General features: G+C 52.9%; 1 pseudogene; it reads left to right on the top strand.

Annotated features, from left to right (window-relative positions):
* The first annotated feature begins 1560 nt into the window (after window positions 1-1560).
* On the top strand, window positions 1561-3205 carry LOC114897837 (annotated as a pseudogene).
* The last annotated feature ends 2003 nt before the right edge of the window (window positions 3206-5208 follow it).

The following is a 5208-nucleotide window of genomic DNA, read 5'->3' on the forward strand; positions in this document are numbered from 1 at the left end:
TCTTTTTCAAAATTGTTTCTGCTATCCTAGATCCTCTGCATTTCTATATAAACTTCAGAATCAGTTTGTGAATTTTTACACAAAAGCCTATCCGGAGTTTGACTGGGATTACTTCTATCTATAAAGGAATTCATTTTGATAAATTAGATGAACACCATTCCTAATTTGGTCAAGCTTTGAAACAAGCTTTGGTATTTTAGAAAAGTGTTCAGTTTTTAATTAGGTTGGGTGTTGATTTCGAAGCCTGCGATTCTCACCTTCTCTTCTGAGTCTAGGATGCAATGGAAAGAAGCATCACCCTGGTGACAGAAACACCCGGGAGTGTGTTTTGTCCTTGAGAGGAAAGGCAGTTTCCTCCTTCAGGTGAACTCTGTCTCTGTCTGCGATAGGTAAAATCTCACAACTCAAACCCAAGAGAAGCTGTTTCAAGGCATTCCCAAATAACCACCCTTCCCTCCTTTGTCAAGAGCAAAGTTCATCGGATTTAGGAAAAGTGACCTCATTCACAGCCCAAGCACAGGCCCCAGGAGGAGCGCGTTCTGGGACGCGATTGAGGAGAGGCCCAGAAAAAGCCAGGGCAGAGGCTTTCTGGAAGCATTGCCACCCCTAGCAGGGGGTCTTCCAGATGAAATACCCAGAGTAGGGGCCATGACTGCCGCCCAGCCAGCTCCCCAGGGACTACCCTGAGAAACCCAGCCTGTCAGCAGCAGAATTGTTGCCTGTGCTTTATACTGTGAATTGTTAGCAGTCTCTAAATAGACCATTCATTTTTCCTTTTAGCACAGAAGGGTCTCACAACTCCAAATACCACCAGGGGCCTGAATGTTTCAAGTCAAAACATTCCCCAAACCACAGCCCTCGGGTGGGAGGACAAGCTAGCCAAGGGTTTGGAGGAAAAACAACCACCTACCAGCCTGGAAACCACTGTGTACACAGGAGGCTGGTCGCCTTGCTCACAGAGGCTGGCAGACTGAGCATTTTCATTAGTGAGACTTAATCTGATAAAGCCACCTTTCCTACATTTCCTCTCTGCCCGAGGACCCAGTCCTGGGGCTGGAGGCTGCACGTGGGGCGGGGCCGCCCAGGGTACCTGGAGGACCTGAGCCACCCCTGCCCCGCTTCTTCCTCCCCGGTTGTGATAAAAAAAGAGAGAGAGAGAGGGAGAGAGGGAGGGAGGGAGGGAGGGAGGGAGGGAGGGGGAGGGGGAGAGAGAGAGAGAGAGAGAGAGAGAAAAGAAAAGAGAGGGTTTTGCAACAGTCCCGGTGCAGCATTTGATTCGGGGAGCAGCGGAGCGGTGTCAAACCTCTCTGCCAGGACGCAGCCAAGCAACTCCAGGAACACGAGCGCGGCGGCGCTGCAGAGACGCTGGCGCGGGCACCGGCCCACCGGGGAAAGCCGGGATCTCTGGAGCTGTGGCTCCCAGGGCCCCCGACCGCCATCCAGCAGGCAAAAGAGATCCCGGAGGTCCTAGCGGAGCCGAGCGGTCGGCGGTGCTGCCTGCCGGGCCGCTTCCTGGGGGAGGGGCGGCTTCGCCAAGAGCTTTGAGATCTCTGACAGGATGAGGACGCCAAGGAGGCGTTTGGCCACAAGATGCTGCCTGAGTCGCGGCTGCTCAGACCGCACCGGAAGGAGAAGATGTCCTTGGAGATGTCTACTCATTCCCCTCTCGCCCTCCAGCACGGAGTCGTAGGTGCACGTGGACACGAACTTTATGTTGGTGGTGCTGGGGCGCTGCTGCTGCCGAAGATTACCCTGGAGCCGCACCGGCGGAGGAAGGCGACGAACCAGCCCGGGGTCCGCCGCTACCTGCAGCACATGGTCCTCGGCTGCCAGTACCCGCACCCAAACCAGGTTATTCACTGGGACCTCAGGCTGGGCAAACTCTTCCTGAATGACGATCTGGAGGTGAAAATAGGGGATCTGGCCCGGCAACCAAAGGTGAATATGATGGGGAGCAGAAGAAGGAAACCCTGTCTAAATACACAGCTCTTGAGGTGCTGAGCAAGAAAGGGCACCGTTTCCTGGTGGACGGGGGGCCTATTGGGTGCATCATGTTGATATATACCTTGTCGGTGGGTAGATCACCTTTTGAGATCTCCTGCCTAAAACTGACCTACTTCTGGATCAAGAAGAATGTATGCAGGATTCCCAAGCACATCAACCCCGTGGCCACCTCCCTCTTCCAGAAGATGCTGCAGACAGGTCGCATTGCCCACCTGATCATTCATGAGCAGCTCAAGACGAGTTCTTTACTTCTGGCTACATCCCAGCCCATCTCCCATTACCTGCCCCACCATTCCATCAAGGTATTCAATCGCTCTCAGAAGCCTGGATCCCAGCAACAGGAAGCCACTCACAGTCCTAAATAAAGGCCTAGAGAACTCTATGCCCAAGACTCCCTGGGGAAACTCTTTCCAGTGGTCCAGGAGACCAGAGAGTGCCACTGCACTCCCCAACCACTGCACCACCAGCTGTAGCGGCTGCAAAGCGTGAGTGCCTCCAAGCCCTCTGAGAGGGGGCTGGTGAGGCAAGAGGAGGCTGAGGATCCCTCCGGCATCCCCATCTTCTGAGTCAGCAAGTGGGGGACTATTGGGACAAGTGCAGCCTCGGGCATCAGCCGTGTAGCAAAGTGTAGCGGGTGTTCTCCGATGATTGGACTCACCTCATCCTCTGGTACCTTGGTGACAGTCTGTGGTTCATAGAGCATGGTGGTGCAGAGTTCTCCCTCGCCATGAGTTCCCATCCCAACTCCTCCATGAAGATCACTCTCCAAGCACTTCCAAAACTACACGAGTGAACACTTGCTGAAGGTGGGTACCCATGGGAAGGTGATAAACTAGTCCAGCAACCCTACCTGCCTACCTGATTCTGCAAGCACAGAACCATCACCCTGCATCCTGCAACGTCTTCCAGGACTGCAGCAAACTCATCCTGTGCCCAGCATGGCAGCTGTGACCTACATCGACTAGAAGCCGGATTTCCACAAGTACTGCCTGAATCTCCTGGAGGAGCACAGCCGCCCCAGGAGTCTGGCAAGTCAGCTCTTCTATGCCCACCCATGGTGGACAAGCTGCTGAGCTTTCGCTCAGCCAACAATCGCCTCAGGACCTCCTCACAGCCCCTCCCAGGACTACTGCCCGTCCCCACCCCCACCAGCCCCTTGGGCACCTATGGGTTAGCCCCCGCTGTGCTGGGTTTTTTGTGATATGTCCCATCACTCCGACCGGGTGGCTGGAAATAGAGCTACGTCTTCCTTGCAGGTGGGAGTTGCTATTAAGTTATTTTTGTACATGTTGGGGTGTAGGTTCTACGGCCTCTTCACCTTCCCTCTCAACCCCACCGTATGAATTGTACAGAATACTGCTATTGAATTCGGGACTGTCTTTTTCTTGGCTTTATACACATTAAACACGTGTGAATCTTTTTAAAAAGGTGTGGGGAGCGCTGATTGGCTACTAGTTGTCACGTGCACTCAGTGGCCACCTGGCTCAGCCAGTTAGCGGCAAGAATTGAGTACTCTGGAGGTGCTGTGCAGAGGTGGCTATATGGGCTATACGGGATGCCTGCTTTCATTGTCTCTTAGCCCAATAAGTCATGTAAGCAATGGTAAACAAATTCAGTGACAACGCATTAAGTCCTTCACAAAGTGCCTTTGACAAAAGACGGTCGTCTGCTGAGAGCTATGGGACCCTCTCAGCTGACAGGGCCCTGAGAATGCTACAGTGACCCTGTCATGGGGACAGGTCTGTCAGGAATGGTCTTCGGGGAAGAGGATGGAATTTATAAGACCTCCTTTGAATGGCCAGTGCCGACTCCGATGGCTCATCTAGCTGGCATGTAGAAAAGCTGGAAACACTAGCCGAAAGCTTGGGAAGGCAGAGAGGGAGAGAGAGAGAGGAAGGGAGGAAGGAGGGAAGAAAAGCAAGGAACCCCCTGTGGTAGGTGCTGCGAGGGAAGGGCTGCCTGGGGTCCCTTTCATGTGCTCACGGCAGCATATGTCCACTAGTGAGGAGTACTCCGTGGATTCGGTCCAGGAGAGACACATTTAGGGTACCTGTTTCAGCTGAAGGAAGGGAAGGCGAGAGTACACTGGAAAGAAGTTCGAGAAGCTGGCTCAATGGTGGCCCAGGCAAAGAATATGACCAGACTGAGATGACATGGCGTGCTGACCCAAGGCACACATGTCAGTGGCACTATGGCCGAATGGTTATAAGCCAGGCCTCTGGGTCAGATGACCTGATCCTGGTTCTACCACATACTTCTGTGTGACCTTGGGCAAGTTACTCAATCTCTCTGAGGCTCAGTTTCCCCAACTGTAAAATGAGGGAACAGAACTTACTTTATAGGGGTTATCTGGAGGAATATGTGAGAGGACATTTAGTCTCTGTTCCATATGTGGCAGTGACTATTAGGAGGATGGATCAGTTGGGGACCAGTTGATGGCTTTGATGTCACACTTCCCCCCAATGATATGGACTCTGCCAGTGTTTGGTAGACTCAGCTTCTGCTAAGAAGCTCATCTCATCTGGGACTTGAGGGAGGGAACTCAGCTCTGACTATGACCAAGTTTCAGTATGTGAAGAGATTTGCTTACCCAGGTCTTCCTACTTGTCCCGATGACTCTATTTACTTATATTTTGGAAAATCTTCAAGCTTTTTTCTTCCACTTGTGTGCTGGGGGGAGGAGGGGTGGGAATGGGGAGATGTTTATGGGCCCTGGCAGGAGTCAAAGGGGGCCCTGGGGCACCAGAATCCTACTGCATTGGCAGGGGCACAAATCCTGGCAGATTATGTCAAAGATAAAAGAGGATTTAGGGTGACGATTTAAAGCTTCCTTTTCTCCTTTTTTGGGCAAGGGCCTGGGAAGAGGGGGTGGGAACTGAAAACAGACAGAGCCTTGTTAGTGACTTGAATTTTCACATGTAGAATGACGGGGCTTTGGAAAGGAGTTTCTCCTTGTGTGCCCCTCCCATTCCACGCCATCTAACCTGATCTTTAAATTGGCGACTCCATTTGTATTCCAGTCTGATCATGGGAGACTCATATCCCGGTGGGCCCCAGCCTTGGTTTGTAGCAGACGGGAAGTGTTCAGGGGAGCCTTCAGCTGACACAAAAGGACTGTGGGGAAACCAGCCAGCATCCCTCCCTCCCGGCAGCCTCACCCCACAGCTGGGGCCCTGGGAAGCAGGGTGGTGGCAGGTCAGCCTT

The sequence above is a fragment of the Monodon monoceros genome, unplaced genomic scaffold, assembly GCF_005190385.1.
Source record: "Monodon monoceros isolate NGI ecotype Baffin Bay Population unplaced genomic scaffold, NGI_Narwhal_1 Super_Scaffold_18, whole genome shotgun sequence".
NCBI classification, from domain to species: domain Eukaryota; kingdom Metazoa; phylum Chordata; class Mammalia; order Artiodactyla; family Monodontidae; genus Monodon; species Monodon monoceros.